Genomic DNA, 23,438 nt, shown 5'->3' with positions numbered 1-23,438 from the left:
AGTTATGCAGTACAGAGACCCGAAGGCCTGTGGCATTGCAGAGTAATGCAAGCTTGTACAAGATGACACAGAAGAGCAGATGAAGAGCTGAGACCCTGCATGAGCAGTTAGCCAACCGGCTTGCTTGATGGGCAGGCACGAAGTACGGCAGAGCAGTTGTGTAAAATTGGGTGGCAGGTGCAAATGGACGTGCCAGAGGTAGCCTTTTTTTTGCACTTTTATATAGCATGAACGTGACCCGAAGGTATCAGGGTGGTTTACATGAGCACTAGTTGCGATACAGACAGACACAAAGAATGCATTAAGGAGAGCGGCGTGGTGCGCTGGCATTTACAAAGTATGTGATAATGCACAGTGTCTGTAAGATGAATTGCCTAAAACTGAACAGCCTAATGATGGGAAGCTGGCGGGGTGTGCTTAAACTGGTGTGCCCTGGTTGTACAGTGCACCACTTGAAGTGCACGGGTGTAACGCAGTTAAATCCCACCGTGTAGGATTGAAAGCGGCTCTAGGAGTTCATTTATAAAAGACTGTGGTTATCTGTGCTACAACACATGCGGAGGAAAGGCAAGCACCCGTCTGCTTACAGGAGCATGACGTGTGTGCACCACTTCTGCATACAGGTGAGCATCTGTGTGCAAACACAGTTCTGGAAGAGTGCAGGGGTGCCCAGTAACTTAACAAACGAGCAGTGCACACAGCCCCTGCAGCAGTTGTCTATGCTGAGGGGTCGTCAGGACAATAAATGACTGGCTTTAGAAAGGCAAGCAATTTGACTGAGCAATTTACACAGCATCTCCGTCAAGTTTTTTCTTTTAGTCAGTGATTAACTTTACGTCCTCTACAACGAATTCATCACGTTTGTTAAAAGGCATCACTGTGAAAAGAAAATGACTGCATTACCAGATGGTCTTTGCTACAACAGCCTTCATACATGTACCTCCAATCAATCAATACTTGTTTATGCAATTTCTTTACTTGAGAGGTTTCGGTTTTTTAGGTAGACCATGTTATAAATTAAATATACGGAGTCCCCCCTGCCCACTCCCTTTTTTTTGTTTCAGACATCCACTTATCACTGATATAATCCATGGATTAGCAGTGGAATGGAAGGTTGTAGTTTTTGAGGGCACAACCATACCTGTTATATGTGGCGAGGGGCACATACCTTTTAAAGCAAATACAACTACTTAGTAACAATGGACCTCAAAGATATGGGCACATTTTCAGCTGGGTTGTGATCTGCCTGGGAGTTTTTGACTAGTGTCTCACCTAGACCACACCTTAATTTAAAGTGAAAACAATTGCACATCATCCCATCCTCGTCGCCATTGTTGCAATGTTAACTTTTGTTGAATCCAATGATGACCAGAGGTATCCAGGAAGTATAACAGAAGTAGAAGGTTTATTGGTTGGTGTAGTAGAAGTATGTTACAGGTCCCACCAGGAGCAGCATCTTTGCCGCTCAGCCCACTCTCTCCAACTGCCACTCTCACCACACAAGCAGGCACACCAACATTCCAGTCTCTCTCTCATCAAGCATTCCAACATTCCACGCAGACATCACATTTAACTTGGCTGAGCAGCTAAGGAGAAGATGCACTTGAGGAATTGAGATACAACACACATCCTATTTTTGTATGCAATAAAGTATGTTTTTTTCTTGCAAATAAAAAGAAAAAAAAAAGAAAGGCAAGTAGACAAGACACTGGAACTCTCCCGAGGAAGCCCCCTCCGTAAACAGAGAGATAATAATCTTGGACGGAGTTTAATTAAACGCTTCACTGGATGTTTTGGTTATTTTAACCTTTCTAATTTTTGTGACTGATATACGCATTGAACTGGGAGCGAACCCAAACCCAAACCCTCTCGCACCCGCACAGCTATTTTTGTTTCCTTTCAACATCTGTTTGCAGTCGTGGCCATTCATTGGCTCTACTGCTCCTTTCATTCTTCACCACAGGGTTTCGACTGGGAGGCGGGATACAATCCGCCCTTTCGGTTCCTAGTCAGTCGCACACAGCAGTAGTCCATAGTGGAGGGGTCCCCCACCATCGTGTTTTGATAGTCCTCGAGTATTTTGGCTTTCTCACGCCAACCTAACACTGAACAGAACAAAGCCAAAATGCTTGGCCGGCCATGCCTTGGACTAATTTGTTTTGCTATGGTCACATAAAACTTGTTGACATAGTGAATAAAAAGTAAGTACCCCTGGTCATGCCTCCCAGGCCACATGAATCCACTGAGACTAGTGGTGTCTTTAATGAAGAAACTTCAAGCACATTAATCCCAGCTTCCTATGTATTTCGGTAACTTTTGACGTGTTTACGGTGTGGGGCAAGCATGGAAGCCTGGCTGGGCAGCTGTACCTTTTCTTGGGTCTTCAGGCTTACACTGCAAGCACCCTCACCAATCCCCCAAACCCGCATGGCAGAGCAGTGTGAACAAGGATCACTGCATTTCGGGTAAGGTGAGCAAATGTTTGCATTTGGAGAATATGTGAGGCTGATTTGCATAATGTTATCCTGCAATGTGACAGCATGAGAAGAAAAGCATTGAAAATGCAATAGGTCTTGCCTTTGATTAAGTTAAAGCCATTTGCTTTGCTAATGGTATTGTATAGCAAAGCAAATGGCTTTAACTTAATGAAAGGCGAGACCTATTGCATTTTTAATGCTTGTTTTAGATGTGATCAATGGGGATCGTACTTGCGAATTCGCAAATTTGGAGGTGAGGATTGCTGTGAGGGATTATGTCTGGGTTGTCACCGAGGTGCAGTTTGGTGTGGTGCATGTGCCTGTACAGGGGGAAGTTCATATGCAGGGGCGGATGGTGTCTGTACAGTTGGTGTGTGTGCGTGGACAGGGGTTGGTTGTGCAGGTGGTGGTAGTGCCAGTTCAGGGGGTGGTGGTGGATGTGCCGTTGGGGGAAGTGCCTAGTCAGGGGGTGGTAGTGGATGTGCAGGTGGGTGAAGTGCCTGGATAGCGGTGGTGGGTGTGTACACTTGCTGTGGTCCTGTGCAGTTTGTGGTACAGGTGTGTTGGTGTAATGTGCTGCAGGCAGATGTGATGGCTCCTCTCCCTGCGTGACCGTGAAGGGAGACTTTGGATCACTTTCAACATGCCCTCCATCATCTACATGGCCAAGGCATGGTGTCTTGCACTCTCTTTCCTTTGGACGGATATCATGTCTATGATATTCTTGGACATGTCTTGCCAAGATCTATCTTTCCTGTCCAAAACATGGGTCAGTCTGTCCACCACTTGAGGGATTTGGTGCATGTCCTGCAGGGCCTCAGACATGTCTGACAGGGTAGCCCCTATGGCACGAATGTCCTGCCTCACATCTGCCTACTGTTGGAAGAAGTCCTGCTCCCACTGGCCACTATGGCCAGGTGCAGGCCCTCACTGCAGGGGTTGGCCATGGATGAGACCCCCAGGTCCAACAGCAGGGGGAGGGTTGCAGGTGGAAGCCTGTGGACAGAAGGATGGTGCCCAGGGGCTACCTGCACTACAACAGGGTTGGCACTTCTCTCAGATAGTGGAGAGAATGCCTGGGATACACTGTATGGAGAGGAGTTTGTAAGGGAACCACCACATCTGTACTGTATGTGAGGGCTGTGAGGGAGTGATATCTGTGTTGGGGTGCATGTGAGCTGTGGCGGGTTAGCTCTATGCTGAGGACAGTCAATCTTTTTTTTTGGAGGCTGGGGCACTTTGCTGGGCAGAGATTGTGAGGCCTTGCCAAATTTGGCAGATGTGGGAAATGTTCTGGCCATGGCATCTAAATCATCATCCTCTAAGGGGATGGACAGATAGTCTTAATCATCGTCAAATTCTTCAGCCTCCTCAGGTACTTCATCCTCTTCCTCTTGTGCAGTACTTGCAGCTGTCATTACTGCCTGCAGGAGCAGTGGATTTTCCCTTTTTGATTGCCCATTGCCCAACACTAGTGGAAGGTCCATCCTCCTCATCTTCATCATCACCTGGAACACAGAGGTTGAAACAGGATAAGTAATTGACCTAGTATAAGATGTGGTGCAACACAAGGATTGATTCTAATGTACTTTGCATCAACAGATGAAGCACATGTGACCTGGATTGGGTATCCCTACACGTGACAGCTCACACAATAGCACTGAGGAGTTGAAAAGAGATGTACAATGCACAAGCAAACTCACCAGCACCTGCCACAGTTTTGTGTCCCTTTGCGAAGTCCCCCCTAAGGTCAACTGCTGAACCTGGCTCCTCATAGGTGTAGTTGACAAAACGGTCTCCGATCTAGCAACTGGAGAGGGAAGTGACACCATACTCAATTATCTGCATTACTAATTTACAAACAAGCACATGTGACACTTATAATAATGAAATGGTATGCATGTAACTTTGTAAACACCGACTGCAGATTCTATGCAGAAGAGGATTTGGATTTTTGTCATGGTTTTGTAATCTATGATAAGGAAACACTTAACGCCACACTTACCTGATGGACAGATGCGAGAGGGTTTCACTGCTGCAGCCGGGATGTTTTGCATTCCCCGGTATGGTGTTGTATGCTGCACTGGTGTCATCCTGCCAGCATCTGTGATAAGACATACATATCCATATTTCAGTATACCAGATGGTAGCTATGAGCTAACATGTATGTGTCATTCTCAATGACCATTGATATGATATTCCTGGCCAATGTGCAGAATGTTTACCTCATGGACTTTACACATGGACCCCTGCTCACATGCAGCAGTTGTCAGCTGTTACCTCCACATAGCACTGACATCAATGAGATGACACATCTACAGACACACGTTGTATGAGAAGGGTACTGATATTTGAAGGAAAGGGATAAATAATCAGGACACCTCTGCATTACATTGATTACACCTTCACCATTAAGACCATCACGCCTCATGAGTATAATGTTGTCTGTTGACAAGTCGAAAGGAGTGTAGATCACCAGATTGACCAGTTTCATATTTGCACATCAGATCAAACATTGCATTGCAGAGCTCATATGTGAGATGTGCAGTAGTCAGGCACATTTTGTGGCCCATTTGTGCTTCCCTACATGCCTCATGAGTAAAATGTTGTCTGTTGACAAGTCGAAAGGAGTGTAGATCACCAGATTGACCAGTTTCATATTTGCACATCAGATCAAACATTGCATTGCAGAGCTCATATGTGAGATGTGCAGTAGTCAGGTACATTTTGTGGCTTATTTGTGCTTCCCTACCCATCAAGTCACAAAGCTCATTTTGGACTGAGAGATCACACATTTGTTATGTCCATCCTTTGAGTGTCCTCTGTTCCCATAATCCATTTACAACACCATGGCAGTACTTAGCTGACAATGGATGATGTCTTGTACAGCAGATATCCTAACCTCATATATTATACACTACCTATATAGGTGAATACAGTAGAAGAGGAGGCAAGCAGAATGCAACATTTGACTAGGATCCCACATTGTGAGTAAGTTGAGAAGCTTTGATGGTTGCTGCCTACACTGGATTTGCGTTGTGCTTTTCAGCCAAGAGATTTGAAAATGTCACTTCCTCATGATTCCTTAGCAGCTCATACATCCATCACAAAAGTATACAACTGGCATCAGTGCGGCACTCATCCACACCAATTTCAATAGGATTTGTCCATTTATATTTTGCAAGAGAGTTTTCATATCATTGATTAACAATCCAGTTGTGTCTAGTACACTTCATATGACACTATATACTATTTTAAGTCCGTTCTGCACTCACTTGGTATACATTTTGTGTCATCCTTTCACTAGCCACCATGGTGTGATGTGGTATGTGGTTAAATGCCATATGTAGGCATATTGTGATGCAGGACAACAGTGATGTAGAACACATACAACATACAGCGGAGATTAAAGGCACATTTTGTGAGCATGAGCACTCAGGCACATTATTAGTGGATTTACTTACCATGGTTCGCACCTGCCCAGTGTGTGGTCCCTGAGCAGATGTCACAGCCAACCTTGTAGCAGAAGTCAAAGGGGGTACTGGAATCTGGGACGACATCATTGGACCCACAATAAGTGAGTTTGCAACTTTACATTTCAGCTGCCACATGTGATGCACTCAATTTCAGGCATTAAGGATAAGCACAAGCAGTGTGGGCACTACTGTTACAGAAGTGTGTAGCACTAAATATCATGAGTGATCCCACATTCACCATATAATGGCCCCACTGCCTACATGCAATGTCTATCAAGTTTACACCGCAACAATTCCTAAAGTGAGGTCTACTATCGTGTTTTGTTTATGGCCAAAAAACATGTAATCCGATATTAACTATATATAACCAGCTGGGTTGACTGGACAATTTCATGTATTGAAGAAACATTATAAGTTGGACACTAGACGCATTCTCAATACTCCTGACAATTGAATCTCACTTCTTGTTCATCATTGTTATATTTGTTAACATTGGATTTCTAGATTTTGTCTACAAAAATAATTACAATATAGTGGAGACTCCTTTTTGACTTGTTGTGGCACAGGATTGAGTTCACAGTTCTGGAACTGTTGATGGAATATATGTGATGTTCACAAATCAGAAAGGTATAATGAGCCTAGATATCTTATTTTTTGTCCTTTGGTTTTCACAAATGTCATTTGCTAAAGGTAAATGTCCTTTAAGAATTCCAATAGTTGTAATGTTAGATTTTAACCTCCGGTTACCTTTGAAATTTGAGCCCTATATGTCCCTCTGTTTTCTGCTGACAAGGTATGCATTTTGACCATCTCCTGACCAGTTTGACTTACCAGTTAGTGAGGGTGGTATGCCTTGCTCTGGATGATGTGGTTTCCTCCCAGAAGATGCAGGGACCTCTGCTACTGTGGTTGTCTGAATGTGTCAATTGGTGAGAAGAGCGAAAAGTAACCAAATCGAAAATGTACATGTGTAACTTGTCAGGCATTTCCTCATATCTTCTGCATGCTCAGAGTAGAGAGGAGTACTGCCGTGGCCGGTGCAGGTAGGAGCAGGTGGAAGTTGGGGGTGTAATGACGGGGCAGGGTGGGAAATAGACAACGGAATAGTGGAAAGAAATGTTTTAAAATAAGGATTCTCTCACCTTGTGGTTGGTGATGCTGCAGGCAGAAGGGGAGTTATTTTTTTGATACATTTTTTATTTTTTCCCTATTCCATTGTCTGATGATTTTCCTCTGCACCGCCTCCCCCCCCCCCCCGACATTCTTGACTGACCTGGCCACGTCTAGATAAGTGAAAGGGGCACTTTGTCAATTGATACTTAACAGTGTTAGGTAAATACAGCAGAAGTATTGGGACCATGTTTTCAATAGCTGGAATGGGATTTGCCATTTATAGCATAAAGGATTCTGGGACTTGTGGTGCAACATACAGAGGGAAACACATGAGCCTCTGACTGACTATATTTTTATATAAACTTTGGACAACTTCCTTAATCACGACGGTGGTGCAACAGAGACAGTCATTTTATATACTTGTTCTTGTCATCACATTTACCTGGTATCACGTTGCGGACATCACTCACAGGCAGCCCATGGAGCATATGGGGGTGGATTGTAGTGATTACATCCTCCTCAAGTGTGGTGAGATGGATACGGGTTTCGGATTGTGGGCCAGGGAGAATTCTGGCCAACACAATCCTGGCGTACTTCTCCTTCACCCGCCTTTTTTCATCGTGCCACTTCTTCTTGATGTCACGGACTGTACGCACATCCTCCCCCAATGCTGTGACAGCAGTGGCTAAATGCTGCCATAAAGCTGCCTTCTGTGTGCCACTGGTGCAGTAAGGGGGGTGACCATGTAGCCGTTTGTGTTGCCTCACAATGAACTCCACAATCATGGTGGTCTCCTCATCTCTGAAGTTTTTTTTCTTCCTCAGTTGGTACATTTTCCAGTAGTGATGAACAGCGAAGGAAAACAGGAACTCTTTGTGGCCAAACCTATTCCTTGAATGTGTGCTGCTTGTATGTGGTTTGTGGTGCTGGTCTTGCAGTTGGTGTTAATTGACTTAATCTGATGCAGGTGGGGGGATGGTAAGCACTTGGAGAGGTGTTTAGCATTGAAGAATATGATTATCCGGCCCGAATGCAGATATTCCAGCCCGGAAGCAGATATTCCGGCCCGAGTGCGGAAATTCCGGCCCAGGTGTGGATATTCCAGCCCCGGTGTGGAAATTCCACCTGGTTGCGGATATTCCCACCCGGGTGTGGAAATTCTGCCCTGAGTGCTGAAATTCCGGCCCGAGTGCAAACGTAAGGATAGGAGTTGTAAGTGATTTCTGCGAGTACCAAAAATCTGAAGTGCCTTCTGTGAATACCAAAATTCAGAAATTTAGACTTTTGTCTTAGATTACTTTTGTGAATCGGGCCCTATCATTTGCCAAGTCCTAGTCTTGACCCAAGATTGGACTACTTCTAACACATGTATTTAAACCTTGGCAGATGGAGGGAGTCGATTCCTTCCATCAAGCTTCTGCCTCCTACTTTCTAGCTGTTAATTATAACGCACGGTGAGGATATATATATTGCCAATCAGATGGCAGCATCTCAGCCTTTGTCCCACCAATGGCCTGGTAAACACTTGTAATGTGAGGGGTTGTTTTACTCACATCCTAATGTTCACATTGCCTCTCAGGGTGGTAGGATGTTGGAGAGTGGGGTTCGCAAACTCTGACCTGGAAATAACTCCCATCTTCACCTCCATGGTGCTTAGGGAATTCCTAGATATTACCCCACCTGCCAAACTTGCATTGCAGTATGGAGGGATATAGCTGGGATTTTCTCACTATTACAGTGGGTAATACAGCTTCCCTTGACCTGCATCGCAAGGCACAGTGATAATCCTTAAGATTAACGTCTTTGTGTGCACCAATGACAAAATGAAAACTAGGATTCCCTTTAATTGGCGTGCTTGCACACACCAGAGAAGACTATAGACTACCATGAAGCCTTGGAACCTCTGGATGCTGGAGAAACCCAGGATTTGTCCTGGCCTGGTCTAAATAGACAGATATGGGTGGAGGAAGAAGATCAAGTTGATAGTCTAGGAGATGTCTGTAAAGTACAGGCTCTGTCAGGTGACCTGCATTTACGCTGCAAGGAACAGGGACAGCAGTATGCCAGTGCCTACATATGGCATGCTGATGTGCTCTACTACCCTGCCATTCTTCCGCCACTGATCAAACACCCTTGTAGTAGATAGCAGTTACAACAGACAGCCGTGGCAGGGGAGTGGTAGGGTAGTGGCAGTCCATAAGCCTGGGTAGAGAAAGTACTTGGCTAAGAATAGCAAATTCGCTTATGTTGGTTACATCAAAGAGTTAATTGACTTTCCAGCATGCAGGCTCAACTATAGAAAAAAGGCTAAAAAATACCAGCTACAAGCCAATTACACCGGCCCTAGATATTTATTGTGCAAGAGGGCTGGGTGCATCCCTATATTGAGCAGAGATCTGGGGATTGAACCACACGGGGGACTTGAGAGAGTGGAAAAAAACTTTATAAGATCAATACTCATGGTATCCTGGAATGCCCCTTTGACCCCAATGCGAATGGACCTTGGTCTTAAGAATGGTACATGTGCCAGTGATGGAGCAAGTAAAATAAAATTTTTAATACTGCCTCTAAATTGCATGGAATTAATTAAGTAATCCTTCTAAATTCAACTTGCGATAACCGGTTTGCAGTGAAATTTTACTAATTAACTTTTGCACCTTGATAAACTCGAGATACACGTGGGACTAAAATGCTAATTGCATGGCAGAATAATTAATTATTAATTATGGTACGGAAACTAACCTTAGATTGTGGTGAAATAGAAAATTGCATGCTTTATGTTGCTTTGTGATTGTTTGTGCTTTCAAGACTATAAAATGGTGAGTATTATCGCTTTAAATGTTGCTACCGCTAGAAAAATACTAATATACATTTATTAGTGTGGGTTTAAACATTAGAATCTTCATTTCTATATTTTAATTACTGTTATGTCTGTTTTTGCTTAGTTTGGCATTCGGGCCTACTAGGCCGCAGTACCCAAGATGGAGTCTCCGAAGAAGATGCCACCATGTGTGCGCGATGATTTCTGCGCAGAATCGGATGGCTCTGGAGATCTCCAAATGACCCCAAATCTACGACACCGTGTTCCTTGTCAAGGATAGGAACTCGTTTGCCTGCCAACTGATGACGGTGTGGGAACAGCGGAACAACAATACAGAACCTGTGGGGAAATGAATTCGCCTGGGAGCAAAATGAAAATGATAAAATTTGCGCCTTCCTATGCCAAGTCTTCATGAAGAACCAATTTACCCTGCGAAACTTGTAGCAAACTTACAGATAACTCCAAACTGTCCAATCAGAACATTTCTCTACCCCTAAAAATGTTGCATGTTAAAATGAAGTAAGAGGGAAAAGGGTATATAAAGCCCTCATCCGCCAAAGGGGGGTGCACATCGGGGTGATCTTTCATGGCGTTGGGTCTGCATTGAGCTGGTGGCGATTTCAAAGTTTGCCTTGGGTTTCTTTGGCTTTCGAGAGAGAAGTTTGCAGTGTATCTTATATTTCGTCTGACGGTTTAATCTTTGCTGTGGGTCGGACAGCCTATCCCGGAAATTGTACCAGAGAATGCGGATAACTCTCTGTTTACTCAGAAAGTTGCCGATGCTTGCTAATTGGTAATTAATTAACTGCGCTTTCTAAATTCATGCTTATTTACTAAATGTCTGATTTCTCTTTAAAATAAAACTGAATTCATATTATGAACTGTAGTGTATAAATGCTAACGGAGGGAAATTATTATTAGATAAACAAAATTGAATTAATACGAAATGAGTTTGTGGAACTTTAATTAATTACAGAAAATATTAAATGTTTCCTAGGCTTTAATTGTGTTTTAGCAGGTTCTAATTTACCATCAACCAGTCCAACTAATTGGTCCATCGACCAAGTGGTGGAGTGCCTTGATGTTAAGGTCAGGATTCTGTAGGTGTATATGTATAAAATGTATATAATGTAAAGAAAATTAATCCTGATAGGTAATAAGGTACCCACATGTCCAGCGCTTTTCTACTATGTACGGATTTGAATGAGAGTTATTAAATGAGGAATGCGTGTTGGTGTTATGGGCCCCACCAATGAATGAGTGTATGGATGAGTTGTTGTGATTACGAATCTGTGACATAAGGGGAATATGTAAATTTTGCCCCTTGCGCTGCATCAGCAGCTTTCAAGCCATTGGCCTGTTAACTTAGGGTAGGGTAGGGATGAGTAATTCCTGCCTACCATTGAAGCAATCGTTTAGAGACGTAGAAATGTTAGATAAAATGGGGAGGTTACTCTGGTTCAAGCATATCAAAACTTGGCTGACAAGACTTGGGATGGGATGGAAGAATATTGGGACAATTGTGATCAAATTAGGAAGAACACCTTGGCATGTCTAATGAGTAGATTGTGGAACTATGGGGCATATGTATCAAAAACCGTATTTGCGATTCTCAAATAGCGATTTTTTGAGAATCGCTATTTGAGAATTGCAAAACGGGATGTATTTAAAAATTTGCACATATTTTGCACCTTTGAAATTATTCTCAATTTGCGATTAGCAAATTGCGAAATCGCAATTAAGGAATACCTTCCCATTCATTCCTATGGGCCAGGAGGCCCATAGGAATGAATGGGAAGTAATTCTCAAATTGCGAATTGCAATTTGCTAATCGCAAATTGAGAATAATTTCAAAGGTGCAAGGGTGTCATGATGACACCCTGATGCACCCCTGAAATGAACATGTGTGCGCATATGGCGCACATACATGCCCTAAGGGCATGTATGTGCGCCACATGGCACTTTGAAAAATGCCAAAAATTGCATTTTTCAAAGAAATCGCAAATTACCACCAACTTGAAGTTGGTGGTAATTTGCGATTTCTTAAGGAGAATTCGCACAACTTGGGTGCGTGTTACATAGCATTTAAGGAATCGCAATTTGCGATTCCTTAAATGCTTACGCAAAATTAAGGAATCGCAAAATTAGCGATTCCTTAATAATGCGATGCGAAAATGTCACATACATCGCGTTTTGCGATTTTGTATACGCAAACGCTGTTTTTTTGCGATTAGCAGCGTTTGCGAATACAAAATCGTTTGATACATATGCCCCTATATCTGTGAAAGATGGTTGTATAATATTGATGCAGGTAACATTGAAGTTTTTCGATTTCAATAGCACAATGATGTTTGAATCATCTTTGGATAGAAGTGAAACACCGCAGGCAAGATCCATTTTCCTAGAATTCAGGTACAGAATTCTGCCAGTAAATAAGCCCCGTAGTACATGGAATGATCACCGAAGTCAATTATCATGCCCCGCTTGGAGAGGAGCACTGAAGCAGAGGATTATTTTATCTTATTTTGCCCTGCTTATTCGCTATATAAGAGATCATTCCGATCTGTCGTACCCGATCCATATCACATCTGAAGGAAGCCACTAGGATACTGAAAAGCGATGACACAAAATGGCTAGTTTTTGCACTCTCTAGATATTTACTGTATGCTTGGCGACTAAGATGCTATATAATGAAGAGGATTCAAGCTACTGAAATGTATATTGAGTACATCTTATTTGGGTGGAACTGTCAGGAACAAAGCCCCTAGGAAACAATTGAACACATTTGTATTTTATTGTTTAAGCACATTAAGTGAATCAACTTTGCTAAATTAGCACTTTAGTGCACAAGCGCTTTATCAAATTATTGTTGTGTTTTTTCCATGCATGTAGTGCAACCTAAAGGATTGCAATTGAACGGGTTACATTGCGCTCATGACTATGTGATATGGCACAAATATATGTTAAGTGCGTGTACTATTTCTTCTTTTAATTAATGATGTTATTGGATAGCAGTATTCATTTTAATTATGTGGAAGTTAAAGTAGGAATGCTTAAGGTTGATGTTTTAGTTCAAACTGGTTGGCTTTAACTGAAACTTCTAAGATTTAGCTCTTCAGATAGTTGCCACTGTTATGGCCAAGCACTTCCGACATCATCTTTTGTCACCTGCTTACAGTATTGGAAAAAATCCAAGGAAATATATATCTCCTTCCCTATTGACAAGGACCTTCATAAGTGTTGTTATTAGCCATTACAGGCAAGTAACTTGTTACAGGACCCCGTTTAGTCACATTGCACTGACCACGGACTATCGGATTTTGTGTATTCTTATAAATGTTGCTATATATCAAGTTGAATATTGTATTTGTCCTGAATTATGATAGGTTAACCCTGGCCGTTACTGTGATTTTAATTTGGGGCTATGTGTCTATGAATGTTATTGGTGATTCTTAAATGTATATGCTTTTATGGTTTATTTTAAACTGAAAAAAGACTATTGGAGTAACAGTACTTCCATCCAAGTTTAAATGAGGGCCTAAAAGAGACTGCTTTTTCAAACCCTCATTCAGCTTAATTGAGTTACAAAATCTCACCTGATATCTAACTCAAGTCATACAATGTACAATGAAACTGAAATAACTTCGAATCTCTTTTTTTGGGGCTTTAAGAAATTTGACAAAATATTTAATATATGTTCTGTGTATTAATTATGATGTGTATTGTATTTTAATTGCCTTAAAAGTGATGAAATGTTATTGAAATTAAGGTCCCAATTACGAGTCTGGCAGTCCATGGACCACCACACTCGTGGGGGTGCAGCAGTGGCGGTTTCCCGACAGCACTATTACGAATTAGTCTGTCGGACCGCCAAAGCCTCACCACAGCCACCAAGGAACCACAATTTCCTGGCAGTGTTGTGGCAGTCAGGAGGTCGCAATATGCTTGGCGGGACCACTGCGGTCCCAGCAAGCATATTACGTGTTTCCTCTCCACCAGTGGTGTCATGGAGGTTCCTTCTCCATGTACACTGTGGCGGAGAGGAAACAAAGGGGTCCTTGAAGGGCCCCCTGTGCCTCCTCTGCATGGGGATGCATGCAGGGGGGCACAATATGCGCCCCCAGTGTGCCTGCTTCCCAGTTTCTGCACAGCATGTTCTTTTCAGTACATGCAGCAGGAACTGTTTTTGATGTTCCCATTGCAGTGCCCGCTAATGTCCAAATTGGGCCCTAAGGGCCCTAACAACCTGACTATGACTTTAGTGGGGTGGTGCTGAGTCCGCACCACCGCCACACTGCCAAATATTGACTGATGAATACAAGGTTCAGATAGTGCCTTTCTTAAATAGATTTGTAACTGTGAGGACAGCAAGTTAATGGACCTTACAGAAGATATCATTGAGGCCAGTGATCAGTTTCTGATGTTTCCTTTGGGTTTTTCAATGCTACTAGAGTGAGCTCATTCTTTGGCAGTGGTCAGTCAATTGCTTCGCTTCCCAGTAAAAGTAAATTGATGCCAGGCATTAATGTACAGTATTACCTGAAGAGGAGGCAGAATCTTGATCCTCTTCCTGTTCCCTAAAGATTACCTCTTTGACCGCCTAGCTATCATTTGTTCTCTTTACTTGGTGTTCTCATCGCTACTTTTCTTTCTATAGGCATTATGCCAGGTGCCTTTTTTATTGGGTACGCTATGGATGAAGGGGAAGTACTGAAAATGTAAATTGATATTGTTTACAAGCATGTGTATTTCACTGTGAATTGCAGGCCGCTATTTACTTTGGTGCGTTAATTCCTCAGGTGTAAAATTCAATTACTTACTTTTTTCAAAACACCATTGATTTTCTTATGGTTGTTCTAGGAACAATATCCACTTTCATGCATTGTTGTAAGGTGCTTGTATATGCATAACTCAGTCCGACCGAGCGAGTACGATGCGGCCGTATGCTGTCGGACTCGGTTCGGTCGGATTCTCATAGAAGTCAATAGGAGCCGGTTTTACGACGTGTACATGGGCTCCCATTGACTGAATGGTTACGTCGTGGACAAGTGCGCCCCCTACAGTGGGTACGCTTCGGTACCATGCACACTGTACATGCCTGTGTTGGGGGTACCCTTTGGTCTCCCCCTGTGTCTGAGTCGTAGGGCTGCGGGTGACAGGGGGTCCGACGCAGACCCCCAAAGGCAACCACCCGGACGATTTGCATGCCGGACACTCCGGCTCGCACAGGCTGTCCGACGCGTGCATCATACTGGCTCGGTCGTGAATCGCATCCATTGCACGCCATGGTTAGCTTACAACCGAGACGTACGGAGCGGTTCGGACCCGGAAACGACTTGGTTGGTGAATTTCATGTAGCTCCCATCATACTTGCTCGCTCGTACAGCTGTACGAGTTGGGCGGAAATCACGCGTACGGCTCGAAGTTTTTCCGGCCGGATCACGTTCGGTGCCCTTCCGACCCGGAACGGAATCGCCCCCAATATATTTTGCTATTGTTGAGAGAAATGCATTTAATGATTAACGTAGGATCTGTTTTGATTAATAACAGATTTCTCTAAATGAAAGAATTAGCTAATAAAGTGACTGATGTATTAACACATTCTATATGATTGTGATAACTGAAAGAGCTTACACAAGTAATGCGTAATATACTGAATCATGAGACATTTGCAATGTGTAGTTCACTTTCGAACCATCCTCTTTATTTCACTGCTGAGGCTTTTCCACCTGACTGAATATATGCAATTGCATCTCGGTAACTGCTAGAAATGTTGTTCATGGCTCTAAATGATCACTATATGTGTAGGATGTTAGTATAGGATGAACGATATCACTTCATCAATGTATTCATTAATGTCACACTTATGTGCTTTTTAATGTTGTTCCCATATGGACTAAAAGTACTAAAGAAATATTATTTTTTTTTGTTTAAACGTGCACACGCATATCGAATGTGCATTATTGAAGTTAATGTCTTAGGTCAGCTGCATTATACTAAAGGCCTGAATCTTGGTCCCTTTAGAACCCCTTTCATTTCTACATTTCTGATGACTTGCTTTCTTTGCAGGTGTTCTCATCGACTGTTAGTTTGAATAGATACATTTCTTGTAACAAGCAATGGATGCATGTTTGGGAACGGATTCCAGCAACAAGCACATAAGAGCTCTGTAGACAAACAGTGGATTTTTGTCTTTAGCCATGAGTGTGGGACAGAGACGATGTTCCCACATTCAGTGTGTTTTTACTTTTCTACGATGTTTCATCCTAATACCATGTGCACGTATGCAGGCTTTTGGAACAAATACAATGGATTTCTATTGATGATGTACCTGGAGGGGAGTTGACAATGAACTTCATGAATTATAACTTATTGCCTGCCCTGAAAAAGAGCCTGAAGATGACTTCGGACTTCTTTGAAGAACGCATGCGGAGCTCCTTTGGTGAATCTTACTTTGACTCCAACCTGAGCCATTTTCATATTTTCAAATTACCAAATCCCGTGACCCCTTAAATGGACTTTTAGAGACATTTCTCATGCCATGTTACTTTCCCCAAGTGTGGTTTAGACCTACACTTTCCGACACCTTGAAGACTCTTGATCGAGTTTTTGCAATGCTACTGCTAATACTTCTTGTACTCTTTTGCCTGATCCCTATTGCCTTTTGTAGATTTGTTATGTGAGCAGTTCTGTACCTTAGTTTGTATTGGAGAGATTCAAATTGCTAATGCCTAGAAAAGACCAAGCTACATTGCAGTCTGAATATCAGATGTTGTTTTGTATTGCCGCTACAGAGCTGATGGTTCATCTGATTCTTGTTTGCTTACCTTTCTTTAGGAGGCTGTTGCCATACTGTATCCATACCGTCTGATTTTAAGAGTGATCTACCTGAATTTAGTCACTAATTTGTAATGAACACTCTAGAACTTGTCAAACGATCCTTGGTACTTATTGTGTAGCCAAATTGGTAGCGCTGCTAATTGTATTCGATTGGACGAGTAATGCTAATCTCTTTCTCCCCAGTGCGAAGAGAAAAGATTATTGGAGGACCAAGTTAGCAAATAAGTACAGCTGTGGTAAATGATCTAGTCAAGGGGGTAAATCCTCAAGATAAAGGTTGGGCCCAGCATCGCAAGATTGAATCCGCTTGATCAGTATCTTAATAATAATATTAATGATCTCTTTCATTAGATGTTTATTTTTATAAACCTCATCATACTGCTTCCTATATGGCAGCATTTGAAATGTCCTAGTACCTGAGAGTCTTATCGTCTTCATTTCACTCTCTCCTATATTCCCACTATAGGAAAGAATGCACCCTGAGCCTAATGCCAGGGTCCCTGAGTTGAGGCACCTCACCCGATGACTGCGGGTAAGCCCAATTTTGTTTGGAGGTTATGAATGAACACATGAATGTGATTGATTTTTAACACTCACTGCATAAGGTTGCCAGTAATTCACCTCAGCCTGGGTGAATTGGGAATGAACCTGAAGACTACTTTGGTCCATCACATGTGTTGAGTGATCAGTGGCACAACTTGAGAACTGCCACGTTCATCTGAACTAATACCTAGCTGTTTTTAAATTCCCAATAGGTTGACTGACAGTGGATCCATTCTGGATTTGATGACAGACCACTGTCTGGTTTTGTATCTCTACACATTACCACGTACTTTTTCTTTTAGCAGAAGCACTTTTACTCACAGGTCCTGAAGAATGCCAATACACCTTTCTTGAGGGTAAAATGGCAGAAACTTGGTGACCTTCTGTTGTGACATAATTAAGCATGACTAATTACCTCCTGCCTTGTTTAACTCTGTCCCAGGTGCACATGAATAATGTTGCTTGCACATCCTGTAGTTTAACCCCTATCACTTGCAGACACTGCTTACCTCACCACTTGTTAGCTCACCATAGGGACCTACCATCTCTCCGTAAAACAACTGCAGAGTTCCCCTCTCACAGTGGGGGAGTCATAGCCCTCACCAGGATCAGCTGTCAAGGTGTAAGGAGATTCCTGATTTTTAGACTTGGGGGTTTCTAGTTGGCACAGCTATGCACTTGTAACAAATAGGGACCCTCTCTTCTAGTCAGGATAAGGGGTACACTCCCGAAATAACCCCTGCTCACCCCCTTGGTGGCTTGGCACGAGCAGACAGGCTTAGCTCAGAGGCAGTGTGTAAAGCATTTGTGAACACATACAGTAACCAAGTAACAGCACTACAGATGGACACCACACAGGTTTTATATAAAAAATAAGTATTCTTTACATAGATTTACCACAAGACCATTAAACGACAAAAACACACAATACTGTTACTTTAGATGGTAGAATTTTGCTTAGTTCTCTTAAGTTCTTAAATGCGACACTTTAAGTCAATGTACCTTTTAGATGCGACACGCAGGGCAACGAAAGTGTTGCAACGATGTTGATGCGATGAAAATTTTGGTGCAAAGAAATAAAGACGTGAAGATCTTCCAGATGCGGCACGTTTCTCCGATGTTGCGAGAAGACTCGACTCGATGCTTCAGCTGCAGCGGCGACACACTTTACGCGATGCGACAACAGCGGCCTTGGCAGCGGCACTCTTCTCCGACGTTGCGAGACGCTTCCGCTCGATGCGTTGCTACAGTGGCGACACCCCTTTACGCGATACGATGACAGCAGCTCCGACGGTGGCACGCTTCTCCGTGGAAGCAAGGCGCTTTTCTTGATGCAGTGCAATGCGACAACTACGATGGCTGCGATGGAGACACGCTTCTTCCTCGATGCGAGACTCTTCTCTTGATGCGGTGCAATGCGCCAGCTATGATGGCTGCGATGGCGACACGCTTCTTCGGCGTTGCGAGACACTTCCTGGATAATGTGAGACGCTTCCGCTCGATGCGATGCTGCAGCGGCGACACACTTTATGAGATGCGACGACAACAGTTCCGACGGCAGCACGCTTCTCCTTCTTGAGTCGCGCTTCCAGCTCCTTGCGACACGCAGTCCCTCAGAAGGCCCAACAACAGCAGCAGGCACTTCCAAAGAACTCTGGGGAGCTGGGGGGTGAAGTCTGTTGTTCCTGAGACTTCAGCAGGAGGCAAGCTCTTTTCCAAGCCCCTGGAGATCCTTCACAAGTTGAGCAAAAGTACACACAAATTTCCTTTCTCCTCTCTTTGGTAGTAAGGCAACCACTGCAGGCCAATCCCCCAGGTTCAGGGATAGTTTCCTCCTCAGCTTCTTCTGGTTCCTCCCTCAGCAGAGGTTCTTCTTGTTTTCCCAAAGTGATCTAAATTCTTGGGATCAGGGTCCCAATCTTTATACCCAGAAATCCTTTGTCCTCTGAAGGCAGAGGGACCTTTGCCGAGTCCAAACCAGTTCCGGAGCCAGCATTGTGGAAGGCAAGTACAGCCCTGGAGCACTTTGTTGTCAGGATTCCTTCTCTTCATTCACTGTGCAGGGCAGAGACATCAGCCGCTCCCCAGGAGGTGGAGCCAGCATTGTGAAAGGCAGGCACAGCCCTATTCAGGCCCCAGGTGCAACTCCTCCCACCCATCTGGATGCAGATCTCTCTATTCACCACTGGGACACCTCACCCTGTCTCCTGGAATTCCCCAGCCCTGTCACTCAAACTCCAGACAAAGGAATACACAGCCTAGCAGAGGCAGGTTTGAATGGTTAGACAAGAAAATACCTACTTTCTAAAAGTGGCATTTTCAAACACAGAATGTTAAAACCAACTTCACTAAAATATGTATTTTATCATCCTGAGTTCAGGCATACTAAATACAAATTTCTACCATGTTCCCTGAGTCAGTTAGGATTATAAGATATAATAATCAGACTGCCCATTCTGGCCTATGGGGAGCAGGTAGCCTAGTGAAAAACGAAAATGGCTGTAATTCACTATTAGAACATGCCACACACACCAGGGCATGTTCTACCTTATCCGTACAATGCACCCTGCCCTGGGGCCTACCATAGGGGTGTCTGATATGAAGAAAAGGGAAGGTTTAGGGACTGGCAAGTGGGTGCACTTGCCCAGTCAGCATGACAGTACCAGACTGCACGCAGGCTCTGCAATGGCAGACCTTAGACACATGTTTACAGGCTGCTTCTGTGGTACTGTAAATTTCGGAACAATGTTGGTAGCATGGTCCTACCATGCCGATTTTGGTATCAGCGAACCGCAAATGACTAATGCGGTATGTATGAGTGTTTTCGTCATGTTTCCCCGATGAATTCACCGCGTATATGTATACTACATATACGACCCTCGGGTTCCATTTTAGAATGGTAACCATTTTGTGGTTGCCCTCACATAGGCATTAAGGCCATGATAGGTGTTAGAAATGAGGGGGCTCTGGTTGACGCAGGTGTGAACCCACAACAAGCAGGGACCCTTTACTTCTTGTCAGGGTGAAGGATGACTCCCCAGAATAACCCCTGCTCACCCTCTAGGTGCGTGGCGCGAGCAGTCTAGGCTAAGTCTCAGGCGTACACGGTTAAGCAAATGCAATTACACATACAGTAAACCCCTTGCATGCACCACAAACGGACACCAATCAGGTAGTATATAAAAATAAGCTTTTATGTAGATTCAGCAGATTCAAATACAAGGCCCAGTAACGTTGATGGGGCCACAATTCTTAGGAATACGGTCAAGTTCTCTTTGTTACGGAAAGTTCTTTAGGCGGCACAAGGTACTTGCAGGCGTCAGCGCACTCCATGCTGAAGCGGCGACCAGGAAGCACACGGCAGATGACAGGGAAATCAGAACGTTGCGGACCCTGGATCCGATGCGAGCTTGCGGTCGAGTTCGTAAGTACAGTACCTTGTTTCTTGACGCAAAGGCGGGTGCGGGATTCCAGTGGCTCTTCGACAGAAGGGCGAGGCGGCGTCCGAGGCTCCCACACTTCACGATGGGGGTCTAATCTTCAGGCTCACGGCAAGAGCGGGGTGTTGCAGGTGGCGGGTGAACAAAGCGGGGCAGCCGGGCACGCAGATACGTCCGGGCCGTCCGAGGCTTGGAGATGCTCAAAACGCCGATTCCGGCGGGAGGGTGAAGGTGCCCTGCGAGCCTCCGGCGAGCGAGGTGACAGGGGCAGCCCAGCACAGCGTAGGGGGAGCGGCTCCGATCGAGCGAGGCTCTTCCCAAGGCGGGGGCGGCTAAGCAGTCCTGGTCACGGCTCAGGGAGGGACTGGGGCACGAGGGTCACAGCTCCGGCGAGGGAAAGGACACCACAGTCCAGCGGCAGGCGAGTGAAGATCAGGTAGAGCCCAATGGTCCTGGGGCTCAGTTCAGGGGGCAAGCTCAGTTCCAAGCCCTTGGAGATCGTTTTGGAAAAGCACAAGTCTTGAAAGTAAAAATAAAGCAAAGTCTTCAGCAACAGTTTCTCTCCTCCCCTTTGGCAGCAAGGTCACCACTGCAGGCCAATCCCCCAGGATAGGGACAGTCTTCCTCCTACAGCTTTCCCGGTGCCTCCTCCTCAGGCAGAGATTCTTCTTGGTCAAAAGCGGATCTAGTTTCTTAGGAGCAGGGCTCCTACATTTATACAGCAAATCTTTTGTTCTCCCAGGCCAGGGGGGCCCTTGCCTAGTCCAGTCCGGTTTCTGAGCACTTTGTTTACGCGATGCAGGCTTCTTCTTTCAGAGTGCAGGGCAGAGTCATCAGACGCTCCACAGGGGGCGGAGCCGGCATTGAGGTAGCAGAGCACTGTCCTATTCAGAGCCTAGGAGCACTCCTCCCACCCATCTACCTGTCGATCGTCCTATTCACCACCAGGCTACCTAGCCCTGCCCATCTGGGTTCCCCCAGCCCTGTCACTCACACCAGCCAGACATCAGATACACATCACGCAGAGGCGGCTGAAATGTTTAGGCAAGCAAAGGCCAACTTTCTAAAAGCGGCATTTGCAAACCCGGAATATTAAAATAAACCTTGCGAAAAGATGTACTTTATTATTCCGAGTTCAGGCATACTAAACTCGATCTCCTACCATGTTCCCTGGGTCGGTTAGGATCATAGGGTGTAACAATCCAGGCCGCCCATACTGGCCTATGAGAACAGGGTAGCCTTGCAGTAGTGAACAACAAGATGGCGGTCATTCACTACTAGGACATGCCACGCATCCAGGCTTGTCCTACCTTAGGCTTACAACGCACCCTGCCCGTGGGCCTACCAGAGGGGTGACTAACATGCAGCTAAGGGAAGGTTTTAGGGACCGGCAAGTGTGGGCACTTGCCAGTCAGCATGTCAGTACCAGACTGCACGCAGGTTCTGCGATGGCAGACCTTAGACATATTTTACCGGCCACTTCTGTGGGTGGCACAACCAGTGCTGCAAGCCCACCAGCGGTGTTCGCATTTACATGCCCTGGCGCTCCTGGCGCACTTTACTGGGGTCTGATAGTAAACCAAACAATCCAATCATGGAATCCAACCAACATATACAATTTACAAGGGAGCACTCGCACCGCGACACTGGTTGGCAGTGGCACAGCGCGCTGAGCGGCCAACACCATAAAAACACATGAGGCACAGCGACAAAAAGAGGAAGGGAGACTCACGCCAAGGTGCCAGGTCTAACACGTGTCCCCTCCAGCTGAAAAGTGGGGAGAACTACCCTACCCCAGGGAGTTCCTCATCACTAAGGCGGAAAAATCTGGACAGACCGTCAGCATTGGCGTGATCTGTGCCAGGGCGATGTTCCACCGTGAAATCCATACCCTGTAGGGAAATGGACCACCTCAACAGCTTTGGATTCTCACCCCTCATATGCATCAACCATCTGAGGGGCCTGTGGTCCGTCTGAACCCGGAAGTGAGACCCAAACAAGTAGGGTCTTAGCTTCTTCAGCGCCCAGACCACAGCAAATGCCTCACGCTCAATAGCACTCCACCTCTGTTCCCGTGGAAGTAACCTCCTGCTAATAAAGGCTACGGGTTGATCTAGGCCCTCTTCATTAATCTGTGAAAGAACAGCCGCCACACCATGCTCTGAAGCGTCTGTCTGAACGATAAACTCTTTGGAGATGTTGGGAGCCAAGAGCACGGGCGCCGTGCACATAGCAGTTTTCAAGGCCTCAAAAGCTTTCTGACAGGTGTCAGTCCAAATCACTTTCCTGGGCTGCTTCTTCCAAGTCAGCGCTGTCAAGGGGGCAACCATGTTGCCATACCCCTTGACAAACCTCCTGTAGTACCCGGTGAGACCTAGGAAGGCTCTCACCTCCGTCTGGGTTTTGGGCGCCTCCCAATTCAGGATGGTTTCTATCTTGGGCTGAAGGGGTGCCACCTGGCCACTCCCAACTTGGTGTCCCAAGTACACCACGGAACCCTGCCCGATCTGGCACTTACTCGCCTTGATCATGAGGCCTGCATTGCGCAGCGCCATCAACACTTCCCAGAGGTGACGCAAGTGTTCCTCCCAAGTGGAGCTGAACACTGCGATGTCATCCAGGTAGGCTGCACTGAACGAATCCAGCCCAGCCAACACCTGGTTGACCAATCTCTGGAAGGTGGCAGGGGCATTCTTCATCCCAAATGGCATAACCCGGAACTGGTAGT

The 23,438-nt window shown here is 45.0% G+C and overlaps 1 protein-coding gene across 1 annotated transcript in view; it reads right to left on the bottom strand.

Annotated features, from left to right (window-relative positions):
* LOC146834616 (atrial natriuretic peptide receptor 1-like) overlaps nt 1-23,438 on the bottom strand; it is a 961,499-nt gene that overhangs the window by 478,867 nt on the left and 459,194 nt on the right. The window lies entirely within an intron of this gene.

Source organism: Triturus cristatus, chromosome 4_2, assembly GCF_964204655.1.
Source record: "Triturus cristatus chromosome 4_2, aTriCri1.1, whole genome shotgun sequence".
Lineage (NCBI taxonomy): Eukaryota > Metazoa > Chordata > Amphibia > Caudata > Salamandridae > Triturus > Triturus cristatus.
The sequence above is the reverse complement of the archived record's forward strand: the minus strand, read 5'-3'. Positions and strand labels throughout refer to the sequence as shown.